Raw genomic sequence first — 23,591 nt, 5'->3', positions numbered from 1 at the left:
TGCTAATGTGGCCCCGTCAGTGTGTTTCCCTGCTGCAGTGTCTGAAGGCTGGTTTAACTCCCAGTGCTCTACAATTGCAAGTGTAGCCAAGTCCTCTTTCAAAGGAGTGGGGGAGGGGTGAAAAAGATTTCCAAAAATGTTCCCATTCTGAATTATGACAAAAAGTCAAAATCTCAGAAATGTTCACAAAATTTTGCCATGAAAAAAATTCCAATTCAGATCAGAAGTTTTCATTTCTAACCTATTTTAAATAATTTTGTCATTAAATCATCAATTTGTAAGCATGATAACAGAGGACAATACAGTTGTAAGGAATAGCCAGGACGATTTGTCAAGAACAAATCATGCCAAACCCACCTAATTTCTTCTTTGATAGCTCTACTGGCCTAGTAGATGGGGAGATGCAGTAGACATGATTTAATCTTGATTTACTAAGGCTTTTCGTACAGTCCCACATGACATTCTTGAGAGCAAACTAGGGAAATGTGGTCTAAATGAAATTACTGTGAGGTGGGTGCACAATTTGTTGACAGACCGTACTCAAAGAGTAGTTATCAATGGTTAACTGTCAAACTGAGAGGATGTATCTAATGCATTTCACAGGGGTCAGTACTAGTCAATATTTTCAATAATGACTTGGATAATTGAGTGGAGAATATGTTATAAAATTTGCAGATGACTCCAAGCTGGGAAGGGTTGCAAGCACTTTGGAAGATAGGCTGAGAACTCAAAGTAACCTTGACAAATTAGAGAATTGGGTCTTTAATTAAAAACATGAAAATTCAGTAAAGACAAGTGCCAAGTACTTTACTTAGGAAGGAAAAAAATCAAATGCACAACTATGAAATGGAGACGAGATGACTAGGTGTTGTACTGCTGCAAAGGATATGGGGGTTGTAGTGGATCACATAGTGAATGTGAGTCAACGATATGATGCAGTTGCTAAAAAGGCTAATATTATTTGGAGGTGTATTAACAGGAACATCCTACGTAAAAGCTGGAAGGTAATTGTTCTGCTCTACTTGGCACTGATAATGTCTTAGCTAGAATACTATGTCCAATTCTGGGTGCCAAAGGAGAGCAACAAAAGATGTCAGAAAAAGATGTCAGAAAACCTGATACATGAAGAAAGGGGAAAAAAGTGGACATGTTTAATCTTGACAAAAGAAAATTGAGAGGTGACCCAATTTCAGGCTTTAGGTATGTTAGGGACTGTCATAAAGAGGACAATGATCAATTGTTCTCAATGTCCACTGAAGGCAGGACAAGAAATATTGGGCTGAATCTGCAGTAATGGAGTTTTAGGTTTGATATTATGGAATACTTTCCAATTATAAGGTTAGTTAAGCTCTGAAATAGGCTTCCAAAAGAGATTGTGGAATCCCCATCACTGGAGGTTTTAAAGAATAGATTAGACAAACGCCTGTCAGAGATGGTCTAGCTTTACTTGGTCCTGCCTCAGTCCTGGAGTAGGGGTGGACTTGACTTCTGAAGGTCTCTTCAAGCCCCACATTTCTAAGATTCCATGATTCTTTGATGTTTAGTATAAATGAAGTTAAATTTCAAAACAAGAAGTCATTTCAAACCAAACCAAGAAACAAACTTTGAATTTAGAAAATATTGAAAGAAAACTCTTTCTTCAACTTTTTTTTAGGAAATTTGTCAACTCTGACCCTTTCCCATGAACCATTTCAGTTTTGATGAATCAATGTTTTTTAACAAAAAAATGTTTTGTTGAAAAATTCTTGATCAGTTCCAGTTGCTGAGATATAGTACATACAGTTTCACTGGGTTCTGCCCACGTCTGTCCAGTATGGAGTGGAGGCTAAATCTATAGAACCCTTGAATGCCATTTTTCAAAGTATGTGCCATACATACTAAAACTTAAGGGGATTAATTTGTGTAGATTTTTCATTTTCAATGGTAGGCATATGGATTCTAATTTGAAAGTGACAACTAGAAATAGGACTGAGCCATGAAATTCAAACCTTGATTCAGATTTCAAACCTCCCAGGTTTGGAAGTGTTTGGATAATAAAGAGAGAGATTAGTTGTGAAATCAAGACCAAGATACAGGTTCTGATTTCCAGACCCTCACTGTTGTGGTTCAGGTCCAGGGTTTCAGTTCAGATCCAACAGATGACAAGGTGTGCAAGTATATTAGATAGTAGGGATGTTCAAGCCAGTTTAGTTAAAATAAGAACCTTGCTTCCAATTTGTTTGATTGTTTAAAAAAGGTCCAGAGGCCTCTGCAGTTCAGATAAACTTTTGATAGTCTCCAGATTTTTAGATGCTTAACCATTCCAAAGCTTTGGAGGATCGCCTCTTGCTACTAGATATACCACATACCACTGTTACTTTATGAGACACATTACTGAAGACCAAGAATCTTCAACCACCTGACTAGTTCAGGTCTTCTATGTAATTGCCCTTCTTAAAGTGTTATCATTTTTATCAAATATTGTGGATAACCTATTTGTAATAAGTAATGAGTCCTAATCTGTGTGGGTCACCCTGGCTACGCACATACAATGAAAACTTTTGTCTGGCAAGTGCAAAACACTATGGTAACATTTTGTAAAACCAGTTGTAGGACCTGATTTTGTTCTCATGTCTGCTGGCTTTATACCTGTGCAATTCCATTGACTTTAATACAAATCAAGAGTAACTCAACTAGATTAATGAATCTGGATCAGGCCTGAAGTTCTTGACTATTAATGCTAATTTGTGCCACATAAAAAGGAGCAGAACTGTCCAGTGGAGGATCCCTCCTAAATAGGGGAATATGCTGATCGTGTAGGTCCCCCTCAGCATCTAGCACGGTGGGCATGTTTGGGGAAAGAGGAAGTGGCCAGAACATATCAAAAACGTAGTCATCTCCCATTGCTGGAACATTCCCTTGGGGCCATAGGTAACTTCATGCTGAGGATCAAACTTTTAACTAGACATCCCAGGAATTGGAAGTGGTGGGGAAGAGTAGGACAGACCCCATAAAAGTAGCATAAAGCTACCTTTGTCTGTTCCTGTGCCACGCCCTCGCCAGCTGGCCCAAAAAATCCAGCCTAGAATGTTTAAACTGTCTTATATGAGTCTCTTGCTTTACTAGTCTCAAGACAATATTTGGAATTAATGGCCTTAGTTAGAAAGGGGGCAGACAAATGGGAAGAAAAGGAAAGAGCAAAGGGCCATTAAAGGGAAGGAGCATGAGAGGGACAGGGAGAAGAAGGTAAAAGGCGTCAGGGATGGAGTGACGCTGAGGTGAAGAGACTGCAAGGGGGAGGGTTGGCACAAACAGCCAATCAGTCCAGGACAGAGAAAGTCTAATCAAAACTCTTGAAAGGTCTCTGAGGATATGTCTACACTGCAGCTGGAAGGTGCAACTCCCAGAGCAGGTAGACTTACGCACACTAGTTTGCATGAACTGATGTGCTGAAGCTAGCAGCATGGCTGCAGCAGCTTGGATTAGCTGCCTGAATGTGCCCAGAGAGTTGGCTGGGATTATATACAGGTGGTTAGTCTAAGCGGCTGCTGCTACATTGCTACTTTTAACATTCGAGCTTGATCAAAGCTAATGTGGGTCCTGGAAATTACACCCATGGCTGCAATGTAGACATGCCCTGAACATCCAGAAGTCCCTGCTTTGACAGCTTCTGTCCCTATTAGCTGGAGTCTCTCTTCAGTTTTCCCCCAAGGCACATTGGGAGGGAAGCCATCACCTCGGTCCTAATGCCCTCAGAATAGAGACGTATAAAATTTTAGGGCAAAAATTCTTCTAATTCATATCCATGAAACTGTGCAGTCAGTAAAGAGACCTTGAGGTTGAGTCTTAATGGGGAACACAGAAGCAGCACCAATGAGGATCCGATTAATAATGCATAAGTACCAGTGTGTCTGAGCTTTTTATAGACAGAGACCCTGACTTAAAAAGCCCTGCTTGAAACTAATCACATCTCTGAATATGTACCAGGACCCTGAGAGTTTTACTGGGGAGTCAAGCATTTTTCCTTCATGAAGAAGCTGGAAGAGCTGTAAGGAGGAAGATGGATTGCAATCACATATTTAATATGGTCTGCTTTAGGGAGATGCTTTTGGGTTTTTATTAAGAAAACAAACAAACCCAAACCCAAACCCAAACCCAAATGCTAGATTAGTCAGGACAACTGAGAATTGTATGTGCTGTTTTAAACACTGGGTTTTTATTTTGTCGTACCCTATGTTGATTCAGCTGCAACTCCTGATCACGTAAGGATGTGAAGGATAGTGTGAGCCTGTAGCAGACAAGCATATGAGCTTGGAGGCTTGGAGACTCTAGCTAGGAAGGGTGGTGGTGTGACTGTGTCTTCAGTTTGTGACCTGCAATAACATATTAAAGATTAGTACTGCTTCTCTCTTTGAATTAATGTAGGTAATGACTTCAGGGAATGGGTGTGGAATGGTGACATGCACCTGGAGAAGATATTGGAAGGCAAGAACACACACACACATATATACACACACACCCTTATACATACACACACACAGGATTTGTACAATATCAATTTTATATTTTTAAAGAATGTTTTCAGAAATGACACCATGTAAATAGATGACACAGTGTAATTGATGGAATTGCTTATTAAGCAATTCAAGGAGCTATATCAGCATTAACTACAGTTCCTTACTTAGTATTTTTGGTTTCTCAAAGTGAATACAGGTTTATGAAAGGTGATATCTCTGGAGTCTGATGTCCTCTGTTAGTCCACAGCATGTGGGTACAGCACAAAGCAGTACAAGCGTCTCTGGGCCATCCTGACATGTGCTGCAGTACAAGAAAAGAGGTTAGTTCCATTTCCAGGCAGTTTATCTGCTCAAACTGCCAACACAGATTCCAGTTAGTGCCATTTTTAAAATACATACTGTTTAACCATAAACTGGACTGGATCAAATTCATTCATTCTATAGATCAGCCACCAGTTGGTAATAACTTCAGCACTACTGGCCTATGCTGAATACAAACCAGTGGCTGAGGCCCTGTCTACATTGGGATTTTAACCACCTAGAGCAGTTGCACTGAGGCAAATTGAACTGAACAGGTGTAAATCAATTCTGGACTAGGGGTTTGCATGGCTGAGCTCATAGGTGGCTAAAATTCCAGTGCAAAAGAGGCCTGAAGTATGAGGAAACGTAATTACTCCCATTACTAACTGCCTAAGATATATAGCCCTGTTACTGGCTATTTTAACATGAAATCCTTCATATATATATACACATACATACATACATACACACACACACCCCTCTGCCCCGATATAACATGACCTGATATAACACGAATTCAGATATAACGAGGTAAAGCCGCGCTCCGGGGGGTGGAAGGGGCTGCGCACTCCAGTGGATCAAAGCAAGTTCGATATAATGCGATTTCACCTATAATATAGTAAGATTTTTATGCTCCCGAGGACAGTGTTACATCGAGGCAGAGGTGTACATATTATATTATTTTGAAACTTTTTTCTTAGATTTACTTAATTGTAAAACCGTCCGAACATTTATCTTTTATAAAATAACCTGGTTTGACTACTTTAGCCATCAAATGTTGCCATTTAGGCTGACTTAATTCAGTTAATATCTTGGCTGATTGCCAGCATGTTACTTTAGTGAAATGTATTATGGCTGGAGTAGAGGGGATTTAGATGGAAGCACAGCCATTAGAAGCAATGTACTATGTACAAGATATAGTCCCTATTTAACATACCACAATTTTCCTTGCAGGAAAACAAAACAAAACTGATTGCTCACAATGAGAAAAAAAAAAAAAGCAAAGCCTGGCATTGTTTCTTAAAATACTTGTAATTTGAGCTAGACAATGTCAGGGACAATAGTTCAAACCTCAGTGCATTGTGTGCAAACCTCTTAAGAAATGGGAGTCAGATGAACACCAGGCTTCTAAGCCTTAGCTATTTTTGTTAATCTAGGCTAAACAAAAAAACCTGCTTTTTGAGGTAGGTCAGGGTGAGAAATAAAGGAAGAGAAAGAGCGTAAGGGTATGTCTAGACTACGGGTGCTATAATGGCACAGCTGCAGTGCTGCAACTCTGCTGCTGTAATGCCATCGTGTAGATGTTTCCTACTTTGACAAAAGGGGTTTTTCCACCGATGTGGGGGGTAATCAGCTTCCAGAAGCAATGGTAGCCCTCAGTTGACGGAAGAATTCTTCCGTTGACGTAATCATGTCTACACCAGGGGTTAGGCTGGCTGAACTACTGCGCCCCGGAGTGTGAACTTTTCAAACTGCTGGGCAACATAGCTAGGTTGATCTAAATGTTAAGTGTAGACCATGCCTAAAAGGAGGACTCCACAGATATTGTTACTGCACTTCCTTTCTTTGTTTGCAAACCATGGAACATAACTAGGCCAATTTCACAGCAATTAAAATGTTTCTAGACCAAGTAACAGGTAAGCACTGGGGCTCCATATCAGGGGAAGACTGAAATCTGACATGGGATTTGTCTGTGGCTGTCACAGATGACAAGGATAGCTAAGCATGTTTGCCTGGGAGTCAGATAAGCGGAAGACTCCTCCAATTCATTCACTAGTTTGGATTTGAGAGGGTAATAGCCTGAACTGTTGTCATGGTCTCTGGCTGTGAACCCCTACCAGTCAGAATCCAATAACACAGATATATTCTTTCATGAAGAGGCATCCCCTCTGAAAATTGTCCTGAATGGATCCTACTAGGGTGACCAGATGTCCTGATTTTATAAGGACAGTCCTGATTTGGGGGCATTTTCTTATATAAGCAACTATTAGCCCCCACCCCCGTCCCAATTTTTTACACCTGCTGTCTGGTTACCCTAGATCCTACACATTGGCCTTTGCCTCAGAATTAACAGACTCAATATTTTAGATTAATATTGACTTGTGGCCAGCTGCACATCATTTAAAACTATTACTTTAAAACTGATTAGCAGTATGCTTTCATTCCATGTGTGTTTAAACTAAATCCCAAGGCTGCTAGAGCTGTGTGATTACTTACTTCACATGGAATTAGTGGCAATTTAAGGTCAGTTTCTAGCCAAATGAAAATTTCAGATCTCTGCTCATCTCTCTTTATATATATTTATCTTTTTTTAAATATTGCACATGCAAATTATTTTGCAGCAAACACAAAAAGCTCAAGAAGGCAGCAGCAGCAGCCATAATCAGATTCTGAACAGACAGTGCATGGAGGAGTTTGGTTTCTCTTCTGCTTTTAGCAACGGTTGGGATTACCTTTTCTTCCAGTGAGAGGCAAAGCTATTCAATTGTTGCAGGATCATTTTTTCCCAGCAAGTAGACAGTTTTAACAATTCATGCACATGTCGTTCTCCCCCAGCGTCTCTGAATTCCAGACTTCCAGCTGGGTGCCATTTGATAATGAAAAGGACCTGACAAGCACTTCCCAGCCATCCCATAGCAGAGCTAGTCCCCGTTTTATAAAGCAAAAGGCAATTTTGTCTGATCCTTGCTGGTATCCCACGAGGGAATGGAGTGAATGAGCTTCACGAATGATTTCCAGCTTGGTGGAGATGCAATAAGAGACCGGAATTAGAGAGGAATTGAGGAGAGTAAAAAGAAAACCAAGTGGCCTCACATTTGCACTCATTTTGCATAGCTAAAAACAGCAGCCCACTTATTTAATTTGGACTGCAGAGTTAAGCAATCAGCCCATTCCATTTGCAATACGTTAGCTATAAATGGACATTCTTGCCCAAGAGCACTCTTTTGAGCAAAACTGAGCATTCAAACAATGTGCATGATGGAGGAGGGGAGCTCGGTCTGAGGATTATTGCTACATACCGAGGTAACTCCAAGTTTCATTAGCAAATGTGTGCTCATTTATATCAATCTGGGTGCATACAAATGTGGTTTGTTTCCTACAGCTGTTGTGTGCATGAGAGAGGGTGCTGAGGGAGCACTGCTTCACTGCTTGTGAAGGTTAAATGGACTTAGTGGAACAGAGTTGCATCAAAAATTCAACCTTTCAGCCATGAAGTGCTAATGTGGGCATGGCCTTTTAAAAAGAGCTGCCAGTTTCATGACAACAATCTAATCTCCTCCCCTCCGTAGTACATGCTAGTCTGGATTGCTCTCAGTGCTTCACATTTGCAATTGTATGGAAACAGCAGAATTAGCTCTGCATGCTTTGCCTGTTTGTGTTTTGTTTTGTATCATCTTATTTCCGTTAACATATGCAGTGGCAACCTGATAAAAAATCAGAACCTTTATTGCACACACAACTATATATGTGAAGTAGGTTACAATTCCATAATAATATTTCTCAGCATCACTGTTGTGTAGACTCATTTTCTTTGTAATAAAATTACTGTAATTTCTTTTGTGAACTCATGAAAAAGTGTTATTCTACCCTCTCCAATCCAGTCTCTTCCTGGAGGAATATTTGCGGAGCCTAGTGATAGCCACTGAACAGTGAACATTTGCTAATAATAACCACAGCAGTTTGAAAGAAGACTTTCCATAGGGAGATCTAAGGTAACTGTGTGATAACAAATGGCACTTATAAACTTTACAACTCCTATGGCATATATCAATGAATTGCAGATATGAACTTTTGATGCCAATCGAAAGGTTTTGCACATGTTTTTAAATGAGCATTTTAACAAATATTATGGGGAGGGGGTTTGCACAAATACAGCAACTGTTCCGTCCCTTGGAATGTCTGTTCCATTGTGAGAAAGATGTTCTTTGCTCTTTTTCAACAAAGAAAGTGCCGTGATTCCAAATGTACTGTCCTACATGAATATTACTGAAAGGGCTCCTAGGCTGCCCAGTCGTGAGCATATGGAGGGAAGCCAAACTGGACACACAAAATGTCAAGGCGGGATCATTTGGCAGTGATGGACAATTACGTGAGATATTTCCCTCCCTCTGCAGAATATCTGGGCAGCTGACAGGCTACACAGGAGAGGAGGAGCTGGAAAGGAGCCAGATAACAGCAAATCTACATGGTCTGTTCCCCTTCCTTTGCATATTGAAGCCCACATAAAAACCTGGGATTAGTTAATGCTGCTCAGAGCAGCATCAGCTACTGCTCCAGAATTTATTTCCTCCATTGGCAGGGTCATTACAGTGCAGGGCCACAGCTAACTGGCAAAATGCCTGACCAGGAACTGCCTCTTTTGCAGTGTGGTTGTAGTCCTGTTGGTCCCAGGATATTAGAGAGACAAGGTGAATGAGATAATAGGATTTTTCACACACCCGCCCAGAGGGAAGCATGGTGGCTCGTCCCCTCCTAGTGCCTGCTGGGCCACCTCTCTCCCTCCCTGAGCACTGCGAAAGGCAGTCAAGGTGGTGCAGTAATAGCGTTTATTAGACCAAACCGGTCCAATAAAAGCTATTAGTGCACCACCTTGACTGCCTTTCGCAGTGCTCAGGGAGGGAGAGAGGTGGCCCAGCAGGCACTAGGAGGGGATGAGCCACCATGCTTCCCTCTGGGTGGGTCTGTGAAAAATCCTTTCTTAACTACATAGGTCATTAGCCTCTGCCTGTTTTCACATTCCCTTTCCAGCCATTCTGTGCATCAGATGAAGTGGGCTGTAGCCCGTGAAAGCTTATGCTCAAATACATTTGTTAGTCTCTATGGTGCCACAAGGACTCCTCGTTCTTTTTTCAGATAGAAATGTAACCTTCTAGCTGCACTTTAAGGGTACTTCTGCACGGTAGCTGGGATCCTGCTTGAGCTAGCATGCTAAAAAGAGCAGTGGAGCCAGGGGTAGCATAGGCAGCCGCTCAGGTTTATTGCCTGAATACAAACCCACTGGGACACCTGGTGTGTACACAGGTGGCTACCCGGAGCTGCTGCCCATCTTGCTGCCCTAGCTACATTGCTACTATTAGTGCGCTAGCTCAAGCAGAGCTAGCTTGTGCCTGGCAACCTGCCCTGGGAAATATTCTCCCAGATACGGGGTAGATGTATCGTAAAAGGATGCACGGATTTTGGAATATTCCCCTCTACCCCGTGACTTTTACTGCCAGTAGGCAACAAACGTTTATGGCCCAAGACACCCAAGTTAGGTTCTAGTGTTGTAGTGACCCTAGAAAACCATGGAAACAGTAATGCAGAGGCCTAGGGTGTCAGTAGACTGAAAATTGGATATGAGTTTGCTCTTCAAAATAGCAGGGGAAAAACAAAAGCATAGTGCAGTTTTGGGTTTCATCTATTGAGGCATCACAAGATTGAGCCGGGAAGTGGCAGAATTTTCTCTGACTTTTCTACATCGTCCCAGTGTTAAGGTGCCCAGAACTGATTACAGATTTGCAGAAAAGGATTGAAAACTATATCTGACTTAATTATAATGGATAATTCAACATCTGATTAATACACCTCTACCTCGATATAACGTGATCTGATATAACACAAATTCAGATATAACGCGGTAAAGCGGTGCTCGTGGAGGGGGTGGGCAGGGCTGTGCACTCCAGAGGTTCAAAGCAAGTTCAATATAACGCAGTTTCACTTATAACACAGGAAGATTTTTGGCTCCCGAGGACAGCATTATATTGAGGTAGAGGTGTATATTCTTTTTCTGTATGCAGGCGATCTCAGAACAAATTTGATTCTGATAACGCAGGGATTACGAATAGTCACTGTTCATGCTGCATGACTGATAAGCTAAATTATATGACATTTTCATTCCCTGATTAGGTGACCTAATTAGCCACAAATATTCTTATCGGTTAGACAAATCTACTGTGCAAATAATAAGACCACTTTTCTATAATTGCCGTTATAGCATTTTCAGTGTGATTGTTCTCAAGGATATTTATGTAAACCAAAATTCACCAAGATTTTGCTTTCTATGAACACTCTTTTGCGAGCAAAACCTTGCTTATTCAACTGTTAACACAATCAAGTGAAGGTGGTCTAGGATACTGGTGGAGTGAATCTGTATTTTATTCACAAAATGCTTTTTTGCTGCATTCACGGCATGTATTGAGGAGGGGGATTAACAGTGATTAATGAACAAGAGGGAGTGACTTATTAGAAGAGATTGGAGAAACTAAATAGGTGCTTCTTGGCTAAGCAATGACTCAAAAAAGGCATCTGCAACTCCTCGAAGGATGGAAACATTCAGGGCCAGATTCTGATATATTATTCAACACGGGTAAGGTCTTGCTCCACAAATGGCCCCCTTGAAGCCAATGGGACTAGTCCTGAAGTCAGATGATTCTAAGCGTGAATAAAGACTCAGCATCTGGCCCTAAAAAAGAAATTACTTAGTGTGGTACAAGTCAAGGGAGACACTAGGACAAAAGTTAAAAGAAAATTTAAGGTTTCATATCAAGAAGATCTTCCCAACAGGGCATTCTATAATACTGGGAATAGTTTCCCAATAGCTCTGGTGGAAGTCTCCCCATCATTGGGGCATTAAAACTAGGCAAAAACAATAGGAAATATATTGCAAGGAAGAGTTGTGCTGGGGGAGAGGGTCTAGCTCATACTCCTAGATAAGGCCAGAAGGGACCATTATGATCATCTAGTCTGACCTCCTGCACATCGCAGGCCACAGCACCTCACCCACCCACTCCTGCAACAGCCCCATAACCTCTGGCTGAGTTACTGAAGTCCTCAAATCTTGATTAAAAGTCTTCAAGTGACAGAGAATCCACTAGTTGCGTAATGGATCTTTTCAAACACAAATTATTATGATTGTAAGAATCAAGGTTATCCCTGATAGACCGATCAAGTTGCTCAGCTCCAACACAATGCACAGATTTTTAGCAGAGACCATAAATTTCTTTGTGACTCCTATCTTTTCTTTACAGTTTCCTCAACTGTCAAGAGCATGGGGAGTGAAGGCTGAGCTAAACCTTTGAAAAACATTTAGGTCACCTCCCAGCAAATGCACCAAGGAACTGCCAAAGAAAAGCATAACAATCTTTCAGCTTCAATCATTTCAGCTGAAATTATAATGCAGAGGAATGTCAACGTGATTGGTAGGTTTTAGCGGAAAGAGCTCATTCCCTCCCCCAGTCCCCTCCCCCTGCCCCTGCCCTCAAAATGTTGTATTTTTTGGCATGACCAAGTTTCTAAAGGCACAAAAGATCCCTCCAAGTGGTAAGTTATCCCATTGCCTATCATGATAATTTCTTCCTTATTCTTTTTCAAATGAGAGTCCATGCACCAGGCAGCAATCTGCGGATTGTACAGATGAGATAGAAGAAACTCCTTTTATAATGTGCTCATTGCTTGTAATTTAACAGGACTGTTGGCTACCTTTGCCCTGGACTGAGATTACCTAGTTCAGAAATAGGGGAAATAATGAATCCAAAACCAAATAGAAAAGCACTCATCAAAACAATTTGAGGTGCTCAGGAGCGGGAGAATGTTATGTAAATGAGCTGACACAGTATGGAAATGGCTAAAGACACTAGGAGAACAATATATGGTACTTTCAGACTCTTGATTGGAGGAAAAGCGTGCAGTGGTAAGTAGGTAAATAAATATTAATCCCATACTCTTTGTGTTGGCACAGTAGCGTTAGCTGCACAACAGAGTAGTGGACCCAAAGAGGAGATTTCTGGGTGACTGAGTGGATACACACCACTGGAGCAATAGCTTTGGCAGCCATCCTGTATTGTGGCACTGCCATCCCAAATCATCGGTGACTGACACTCTCTGAATAGTTTCACTCCCTCCGCTGAGTTTACACTCTTCAAATACTTGTAGACAATTACTAGAGCTCCCCTCAGTCACTGTTTAGTCAATTGTACATAATTTTGTGCTTTTTAATCTTTCCTCCCATGTCAGTGACACCAGTCCCTTAGTCTCGTTTGTTATTCTTTGCAGAATTCTCTCCATTATGAGATGCTCAAACCCAAGACAACCTGTGGGGAGAGAGGGCAAAAGTCTCAGGCTGCCCCAGACCCTAATTTGAGAGGGCTCCTGAACTGAGTGGTGTTGCAACCTGGCACATGGGGTTGCAGAGTCACTCAGGTTTGGCCCAGCTGCCCCTTTGTCGTGACAAACTTTGTCCCAGCCCTCCAAGAACTTCTGCATGGCCTTGCTCAAAGCTGAATGCAATAGTTGCAAAATTTATTATTGTAATTATTTAGTATTTGTATTGTGACAAAGTAATTAAAAGAGGTCATGCTATTAAACGCTCAATTATTGCATAATGATCTAAAACATTGATTAACGCAACCTCAGAGTAAAAGTCCCCATGTACTAAGGGCTGTACACTCTTTGAAAAAAGACAGACTTGTGACAAAGAGCTTACAGTCTGTGATGAGACAGCAGGTGAAGAAAAACAAATGGGAGAAGACAAAGTAATAGTGACATGACTGTGCGTGGGTGGTGTAATAAGCAGCAGTCTCAGGACACTCACTGCCTATTTGACAGGGAACCTAGCAGTAAAATATTTCCCATGAATGCGATGTGATCTGAATATGCCAAACACTTTAGTTTGTGGGGATGGAAAACAGAAGAAAATATTAAATCTTTAACTTATGATGAAACACTGCACTGTGGTGCCATAAAGTATGGAAGGAAGACAAAAGAGAAAGTGATAACATGGTTAACTGTTAAGAAAGATGATAAAATAGTCTACATAACGAGACATACAATACAGTCACTTAAATTACTCCTAATTCTTTTACAACCTTAAACTAAAACAAGCTTCATTATGTTAGAACAGCTAAAATGCAACCCTTATGCAAGGAAGAGCAATAAGTACAATTGTGTGTGTGTCTTCAAGATCATTTACTGAGAACATGCCTAGTATTCTCCTTTGCTGGGGCAACTGTGGCAAAAGCAAACACAAGCTGAATGATTTAGGAGCCCACACCCTATCTTTTACCTCTAGTACCAAATTCAAACCTCTATGACTGGACCAGAGATATACAAAAAAACAAGGACAAATTTCTGTTGTTTTTACTTTGTTGTGGAGGATCTGAATGAATGACACAGAGGACTGAATTTTATTCTTTTTTTTTTAATTACTTAAACTAGGAAGGTATTTAATCTTTTTCTTTCTTGCAACTTTCCTATTCAGCCTTCTTCCAGAGCTCATGATCGTATGCCAGGCTGTCATGCAGATTGGTCTTTCTGAGGTTCACTGGTATCCAGTCCATGTGCTGAGTCTTTGGTCATCTTCCATCCACAGCCATTGCAAGAGTCATTGTACTGTCAGAGCTGTCCAGTCTCCACTGCTTATGCCCACACCAACGTAGCCTGGCCTCCCTCAACCTGTCCAGGGGCAGTGAGTTATATGGGCCTGTGGTGTCCAGGCTCCAGCAAATTCAGGGCTCGGGGTGCCCGGCTCCACCATTGTTCAGGTCTGGGTCTCTCCCCTCAGCCCTCCCTGCTGCCCCGCATGCCTCCCCCAAGGGTCCCTATCTGCCCTGGGCAGTGGACAGCTGCCCCCTGCAGCTCCGCGCTGCACTCCTTCACTGGCCGTTGCCGCCTCCAGCTACAAGGGAGCGGCATAGGGGCATGCTGAGGCAGCTGCTGTACCTGAGGAGGTGAATGGCAGACCCCTCTCCCCAGCAGACGACTCCGAGTCAACTCCGAGGGGGAGGGAGCTTATCCTGACAGGACCTCCTGAACAGCAACCTGGGGGAGCTTGGGTGAGTGTCATGCTGGGGAGGGGGTCCCTGCTCCCCTGGAGCTCACAGCTGCTGGTGGGGAGAGGGCTGGGGTGGTGATCTCCTCTCTGGCCCCTGCCCCGGGACAGCCTGCCTGCTGCACCCCAAAAGCCTCATCCCTGGTCCAGCCCCACACCCCACCCCCTCCTGCACCTCAACCCCCTACCCCAGCCCAGAGCCTGCACCCAGCACCCAAACTCTGTCCCAGAGCCCACACCCCTCCTTCACCCAAACTTCCTCCCAGAGCCTGCACCCCAAACTCCCTCCCAGGCAGGTGTGGGGGGAGGGAATGGTGAGACTTGGACCTGTTCTGGGCACCACCAGAAATTATACAAACCTGCCACCCCTGAACCTGTCTTCAGTTGGAGCAAACTGCATGAATCCCCTTTCAATCTTGTTTCATTTTCTATCATGAAGTGCCAACTATTTGAACATCTCAACATCTTCATTTCCATGGTGGAGAGCATACAATTTCCTTTTTTGTGGCAAGCCAAGTTTCTGTTCCGTACATTAAGATGGGTCAAATTGCAGTTTTATACTCTACCTTTTAACTTTATTGGCATCTTTTGTTTACAGAGAACTGGGGTCAGCTGCCACCATTTGCACTATGCAGCTTTAGTATGATGCTGGGCTTCACCATCATCAGTCGCCATTGATTCTCGGTATTTAAATTGTTTCACTGTTCTAAGCTCTCTGCCTGTAATATCCTTTATGGTCAGTGCTCCTCCCTTAGATATCATAACCTCAGTCTTACTAACATGTGCCCTCAGGCTAGCTGGCTCACAACTACATTGCTGCTATTCAAAGTTGGCTTGTTGGATCTCACATTCTTCCACACATCTCTAAATCATCTGCAAACAGCATCTTCCAAGGCAAATCCCTTTATACAGTCTCACTCATCACCCATCCATCCACAGCTGCAAACTAAAAGGGGCTCAACACTGACCTCTGAGGCAGGCCAATGTTTACCAGAAATTCTCTACCGTAGCACCATTTAGTTTTGACTATGTTAGTCACTCCACCACACGTTTAAAGTAATATTTTATTGAATCAGGATATGTTATAATATCACCCATAGAAAAGTAATACATCTCTAGAGAATGGACTTGAATTTAAGGTATTGTAAATGTATTCCTTGCATTGGAATGTACATCTCTTTTTCAAATATGCTTGTCCTATGCGTTTAGCCTATTCTTTTCCCCCCTCCCCCTGCCTTCTTCATCTTGTATCTGTAATGCAGAGAAAACTGGCTGCTGATCAAAGAAAGTGGAAGAGTGGTGAAGTAATATATCAGTCCTTCCCCAATTCCTGGGCTGCTGCAAGCATCCTGTTCATATCTGAAAGCCCCATTTTTGGTCTTTTTTTACTGTAAGATACAATTGGAAAGGTCACAACATTTCTAGGTTGTTTGAATTGTCTATTTTCAGTTTTGTGGGTTTAAATGTCCTAAAATACTCGGGATCTCTCTGATGAAGACATACAGTAGAAAATAGGCACAAGCAAGTACTGTAAACAATATCCAGAACGTATACCCCATCAACTCATCCACTCCATTACCCTGTTCCTGAGCTCTTGAACACTGGAAATTCCCATGTGTTCCACAATGGCTGTTTCTTATGCTCAGAAATACTTCCTACCTCATTTGATACCAAGCATCTGTTGGTAACTAGATAAAAATAACCACTAGTATAAACATGACTGGTCTGGCCCAATCTATCCTAAAAAGTACATTCTGTAAGTCAGCCTATTTTTATTCATTGGGCATTTGCCTTCTCCATGCCCATCATGAATAAAATGCATGCAACATGATTTCATCCCCATGGAAAAATAAATCAAACAACCCAAAGTATAACAGTTATGATGGAAACAAATAATTGCTTCATAGGTTAAAATTGCTAGAGGCCCACAGACAAAACAAGGGTAAATATGTAGATGTGATAACATTTATTAGTGAAATTATTTTGAGGGCCTTCCAAGGCATTCAACCACCCTCCCCACATACAGTTTCTCCCTCCTTTACTTCCCTTCTGTCCTCAGAGGAGTCTCACTGCAGTAAATGTCTCCCATCTCATAGCCATAGAAGGCTGGGACACAATTCTCTCCAGAACCTATCAAGACCGTTCCAAGAATCAGCCACAGATGACAGTCCATGAGTGCACCAGGTGTTACCTGCCATACCTAGACCCCCTCAGAGTCAGATAAAACTGTCATTACAGCTTTCTACATTCCCCACCCCCCACCGTGATTAGTTCACTTTTTCTGAATCTTATCCAGGCTTTACGAAGTGTTCATATTGAGTCTAATCCAGCCTTCCACTGAATCTAATCTAGCTCGATCTAGTGTTTAAACTACTCTTAGAGCATAATATTTTATGGACTGAGAAAGCCACAGTGCAGCTGAAAGCTCTGGGGAAGCAGTGACGCTTAAGTTGAACTGTGGCTTTCTTTGTCCATGAAGCATTCTGTCATAGGGTTCAGCATGGATTTCCACAAAACTGGCTCATGTCTGCCAGCCAGAGTAGAAGAGAAGAGGAGGCCATGGCCCCACCTTCCTGTGGGGATTCTAGCACCACTGACAGCACTAGATTCCTTAAGACTTTGCAGGCTGGTAAATCAAAGATTGAGTTTGTGATGGTCACTCTTAGTTCCATGCAGGACTAGGCCTAATCTCACCTAATTTGGATTATCTAGCAGAAAGGTTGCTGTGTTCTAATTCTGGGAGTCTACACCAGGGCACTATTGCTAACATTTTGCTAACACTGGTATTAGCAATGTTGGCAACATGGTAAAGGAAGACCACTAGTTGTCATCATTTTTTTAAGCATTACCTAACTAAAGTATCTTTGGGTAAGTCTACAGAGCAACCAAAAACCTGCAGCTGGCCCGTGCCAGATGACTCGGGCTCATGGAGAGCAGGATGGGGGGCTGTTTCATTGCTGTGTAGACTTCTGGGTTACAGCTGGCACCTGAGCTCTGGGACACTCCCACCGCACGGTGTCCGAGAGCCCAGACTCTAGCTGAGCCTAGAAGTCTACACAACAATGAAACAGCCTCACAGCCCAAGTACTGTGAGCCAGAGTCGGCTGGCACAGGTGAGCCATGGATTTTTCTTAGATATGTAGACATACCTTATATGGCCTTGAACTCATGGTCTTTAATGCATTTTTGCCCTCATAATACCCTTGTGAGATAGGTCAGCATTATTATCCCTATTTTACAGATTGGGAACTGAAGTCCAGAAAGACTAGACCATGTTTCCTTTGATCATATAATTCCATTCAAAACAGGTCTAATTGATATGGTGCTTAAAATCACCAGGATGGCCTGCAATGGAAACAATGCCCAAAGAAAAGCCTTTCTGGAGACTCTCAGTTGCAGTGGGCTTTCTAGGATTTAAATGACTTTCACTATAAAATCCCTGCAGCCATTTCTCGGATAGATGGGCTTCCATTACAAAAATCTGATTCATGCCCACACTTTCCCAGAGGTCAGGCTTGCTCAGGTCTGGGGTTTTCTTCAAGCCTGACTGTAGGTTAACCTAAAGCTAGAAAGAAAATTATGCTCTTAAAATTGATTTGCTTGTCCCACAGCAGATTATTTTTTGATTTAGTGTGACCAGATTTATTAGTGATAATGCTGTCTCCAGTTTTTGCACAAGGTAGTATTACCTGTCTCAGATCTGGTCTACACTTTAGATCGACCTAGGTATGTCACTCCGCCCCCCCCCAAATCACACCCTTGAGGCCCATAGTTAAACCAAACTAGTTTGACTGAAGAATTCTTTCATCCACCTAGCTACTACTGCTCAGGGAGGTGGATTACTTACAGCAACAGAAAAAAACCCATCTATACTATGGCGGCACAGCTTCAGTGCTGCAGCTGCATTGCTGAGGTGCCTGTACTGTAGACGTGCCCTCAGACTGTTCCATATGGAAGGGAGCCTGCAGGCCCTGCTGTGACTAACCACCATTGTTTTTGGGTAAAGCACTAATGTCAGTGAGAAAGAAGCCTCCTACCCAAAGAGGAAGGCAACCATCTCTGGCGTGATTTATTCAAATACTGTCACAGTTCATCTTGAGTTTATAGCGCTTCACACCGTGCGCTCATTTGCCAGGAACAACTCCAGAAATGTATTCACATAAATAGAGCATCTAGACACAAGAGTTTGATTGAGCTCTGACACAAGTTTTTTGGGTCAAGCTGCATATACAGCGTGCTTCACTAGAGTTTGGGGGCATTTTATTTTGGAAGCCCCATAAAGAAACAAAATGGAATTTTCCACTGTGGGCCCAAGGTGCAGTTAAAACTGAATTGTTTTGTTGCATGAAAATTCAGTTTCTGTTTTCCACATAAGTTATTTTCCATGTGAATAGCTTTTTAATTACACTCTAGCCAGCAAGCAAAGCAAAACATGATTTATGGCTCTTTTAGTAACAAATCCATTGTGCATCTTCTGATGCAGTTGGCTGCCATTGGTGGGTAATTTTAAAGCAGTTCATGTTCAAACAGCCCTGATGTTTTCTGGAGCAAAACTGCGGCAATGATACTCAGTCATCTGATTGAGTGGGGATCCTTCCTCCTTTCCACTTTAAACACCGCATTGTTCTATGGGGGATGTGAAATGCCCACCCATTCAAAATGGAAGACGATTTCAATACTTTTGCCAAGATTTGAGGGCTATGGAAGATGGTGAATGGTGGGTGCCTGCTTCTAGATGGCTGGTATTTTGATACTGTACATGGTGTGCCTTTGCCTTCAGAAAGACTTCCACACTACAGCAAACAGAAATAGTAATTATAAACAAGACAGTGAATTTGAGGTCATACTTTCCCTGCCACACGAAGAGAAGCAGTTTATAACACTTCAATGGAGCTCTACATATTTGTATGCCACTGGCACCTTGGGGTCCCAAGGCACTAGGCACTGTACAAACATGTAATAAGAAACAGTCCCTGCTCTGAAGAGCTTACAGTGTAAATAGACTGAGATAAGTTAGATTTGCTGAGTGATGTGAATGATGGGTCATGTAATGTTAGTTCCACCTGATGCTGCCCCATTGAAATCAATGGCAGTTTTACCATGACTTCAATGGAATATAGCCTGTGGTATTAGCTTTTTTCTAAAAAAAAATAATAAAAAAAGTAAGTTTATACCCTTTTCACCCCCATTATGGTATATGGAAGTGCAAGCATTTTTATTTTAAAATGTTTGGTTTTATTTCCCTGGTTGATGTTTCACCTTCAAAATATTCGGAACACTAATTCCTGTCCTACTTGTTTAACTGGGAAGTCTTTGTTAGAGGTATCAGGCATGGACTGTGAGTTGCCTCAGTCCTTCAGTGAAAGGTCTGTCTGCTCTCCTCCAGAGGGAATTTCCTCATGAGCCATAGTTGACCTCTCCAAACCACGGGCATGATATTTGAGCCCCTTCCAGCTAGCAGAGGTGCACAAAAAGTCTTCACACTCTAACATTAGACACTGAACACACCATATATCAGATTATATGAAAAAAAAATTGGATAGCCATCAATTTTCCAAGTGATACAACTGTTTCCTTTCAGCACTGAATAATCACTGCATGTCCTTGTACTATATTTGGTTGATGTTCCATATGTTTGTATTTTCCTCTTTTTGATCTTATGGAACCTTTTTTGAATCATAAATCTATCAATCTCTCATCTCACTTTTGCCCCCCATGGAATGATTTTATCTTGACCTGCTCTATTTTGTATCTAGCAACAAGAGAGCTCTCTTGTTATCACCAGTAATATAGGCAGGCCTAGCTTTTATAAAATGGTCACTTGGGGTGCATCAATTTTTGGGTAGCCAGCTCGATATGCAATAAAGGAGATTGATTTGCACAAAGTGAGCGCTCAGCAGCTGTGAAAGTCAGGCTCCTTTAAGGTTTCTCAAGTTATATAAAAACTGAGGTACCCAAACACTTTTGAAAATCTTACCCAGAATTCTAGGATGCCTCTAACCCCCAACGTAGGGTACACCAAGCAACACATTTAGCACAGGTAACATAGTAAATATTTCCATAACAGGCTACTCTCCATCTTGTATATCCCTCCCTGTGGAAATTGTTAGCATCTTTGCAAAAATACAAATAAACGATAGCTGGTTTTTACCTGGTAAAACTATAGAAAATTGCTGTTTCCAGTGCTCTCTTGATTTCTGCATGCTCACAACTCCAGGAATGAAAGACTCAGTCAAGAAATCAAACCCACATTTTTTTTAAAAAAGTGTACAACAATTGTCCTAAAATGTGTGCCCCAGCCTTCATTTTTTATTGCTGTAATATCTGCCTGTATTTAGCTGGTTGGAAATTGCTATTCCACTGTCTGATTTAGATGCAAGGGAAGCTTTGTTGACAGTGGAAATTGAACCTGATACAGAAACAAACAATGATGAGAAACTAAAGGGGAAAAGTGGCAGGATGTGCCCCAGGTTTACTCATGCATAACATTGCAGATAATTAATATTTTACACCTTCCTCTGAAGCATCTGGTACTGGCCACTGTAGGAGAAAGGATACTTGGCTAGATGGAAAATTGGTCTAATCCTGTCTGGCAGTTCCTATGCAAGTTTGGCCACAAACCCCTTTTTCTATGTTCCCAGCCCTTGTGGTTGAATGAATGAGTTTTGCTTCCAAGAAAGAATGATGCCAGTCATGATACTGTTATCCTGCATAGCGAAATGTTGAACTAAAAAGCACAGTGTTCCTGGCTTAGAAAGGAAACACCACAAAAGTTGGTCCATTTGTCCAATCAGGCTGGGAAACAAAGCGTACAAGAATCCCATCTTAGTTTTTGAAGAAAGTAGTTTCAGTGCAACCAAATGACACTCATGACTCTCTGCTCGTATAGGAGCTGTGAAGGAGTAAATAATCCTATGTGGAAAGAAGGAAAACTAACCTGAAACTACACAGTGGATTGGTTCAGTTCAATCCCAATGGGAAACTGAGCCTGCAGAAGAGCTGTAGTTAAGTGAGATATTGCCATCATTTGTAACTGAACATATTTCATCAATATTCTTCATGCTAATTTCAGTTTAACCTCGCTACATTTACAATATAGTATTTAAAATGTGGCCTTAAAAGTCTATCGAAGAATGAATGACTAGCTAAATGCCCAGTAAGCAATTTTTCCTCTATGTTTAAATATATAAAATACAATGTGAAGGAAGAAATTATGCAGCTATTACAGTGATGAGACAGTAATAAAATGCACTTGTGTTACTTCTATGACTTTGGTAATTAATATGGCAATTACATTTAATTGCTTTATTTTTGAAAAAGGCAGATAAGATCAAATAAGTAGTTAGTTTTAATGCTTCACATTGATAACTAGAGAACTCACCCTTATTCTGCTTCCACTGAAATCAACTAGAGTTCTACCATCTACTTTAATGGGAGCAGCATTGGACAATTTTATTATGTACTTATTAAACTGGTTGTATGTTATTTACTATTCAGCCTCAAAACTGGAACAAGAGTCTATTACAGATAGTCTATACCCTACTGTGTAATGGAAAGAATGATGCACTGTACTTCTTATAGGATGATCTCAAATAAGTTTACATTAGAAATTAATTAATCCTCATAACACTCCTGTGAGGTACGTAGTATCGGCCCCTTGTTCCTATGGGAAAATTGAGGCATAAAGAGCAAAAAGCTTCAAAAGTATCCTAGGTGAATTAGGAGCCTAAGTCCTGTTTTCAAAAGCAACTTAGGCACTTAGAGCCCAAGTCCACTGACTTTCAACAAGACAGACGTAAGTGCCTAAATAACGTAAAGTAAAATCTTAAACTCTTAAATCACTTGGGTACATTCGAAAGCTTTTAACAGCATGATTAAATGACTTGTCCTAGGTCACACAATGATTTAGGGGAAGAACTGGGAACAGAACCGAGAACTCCAAACTCCTACATTCTTATTCTAATCAGTAGAATACACTCCCGCCTCCCTGTCTAGCCCACATTTGTATTTTCTGTTTTGTTATCGGTAGAGCATGCACAAAGCATACAGGGAACTGAGATCAACCACAAGACTAGTTCTCCTTTCTGTTTTCAGAGTTGCTAAAGCCTTTACTACTTTTTACCATTCCTGATGGGGAAGGAGGTGAAGAAAAAGAACACACACTCACACAGTGTGTCAGCAAAATTAGCAAATTTTAAATATTTAAAATATTTGACTCTGCACTTAACTAAATTGCTATGTATTTCATAAAGCACTTAAGCATGTGCTCAACTTTAAGCCCATACTTAGCTGAATTAGGAGCAAACTTCCCCTAACAGTAGAACACCTAAAACTTGATAACCCTGTTGTTTATACTGTGCTTCAAGTCTCATTTTGGATATGACACTAAAACAGGCAAACACTTTTAGGCAACCACCAGATTTGTAGTCTTGCTTACATAAAATGTGACAGGTTAGAAGCCTGCTGGGAACTGGACAGACAGGAGCACTGTGGGAGATGAGAGGGCTCAGAGTGAATTGAGGTACTCGTATGGCCACCTCTTCCCAGTTTTAAAGTACATCTTTTAAAGTACAAGTAACCTGTTTCTTCCTAAGCTTTTTTTTGCAGCTTGACTACTCTGGCAGCCCCATATTTATTTCTTTTCAGCTCTTTTTCCTACTTTTCTCAGTCCATTTTGCCCCCAACTGCTGTCATTTGTTAACCTTTCAGAGGCCAGTCTTTAACTTTCAAAAAGCATTTTAAATGGTTTTATATTGACAAACAGCCTTAGTGCTTCTCTGGGGAGTGCTCCAGTGCTTTGTAAGTTGAATTTATTATTTCACAAGGGCGAAAACTAGAGAAGCGAGGGAAGAGAAGACAAGAACATAGAATAAATTCAGTGTCTGACTCCTCTTTGCAAGTGGACAGGAAGTTCCTCTCAGGAGCCATGCCACAGAATGTTGCAAAGAGAGCTTGCATAAGTAGTTTAGCTATTACAAATGATGGTGCTT

General features: G+C 41.6%; 1 long non-coding RNA gene across 1 annotated transcript; it reads left to right on the top strand.

Moving 5' to 3' along the window:
• The first annotated feature begins 7,753 nt into the window (after window positions 1–7,753).
• LOC116834082 (uncharacterized) lies at window positions 7,754–21,806 on the top strand. The gene is made up of 6 exons (XR_004375867.2): window positions 7,754–7,820; window positions 8,399–8,509; window positions 11,804–11,974; window positions 14,032–14,238; window positions 15,200–15,337; window positions 21,491–21,806. It is a non-coding gene; the product is annotated as an uncharacterized LOC116834082 (long non-coding RNA).
• The last annotated feature ends 1,785 nt before the right edge of the window (window positions 21,807–23,591 follow it).

This window comes from Chelonoidis abingdonii, chromosome 1 (assembly GCF_003597395.2).
Source record: "Chelonoidis abingdonii isolate Lonesome George chromosome 1, CheloAbing_2.0, whole genome shotgun sequence".
NCBI lineage: Eukaryota > Metazoa > Chordata > Testudines > Testudinidae > Chelonoidis > Chelonoidis abingdonii.
Note: the sequence above shows the minus strand (reverse complement) of the source record. Positions and strands in the feature narration are given on the sequence as shown.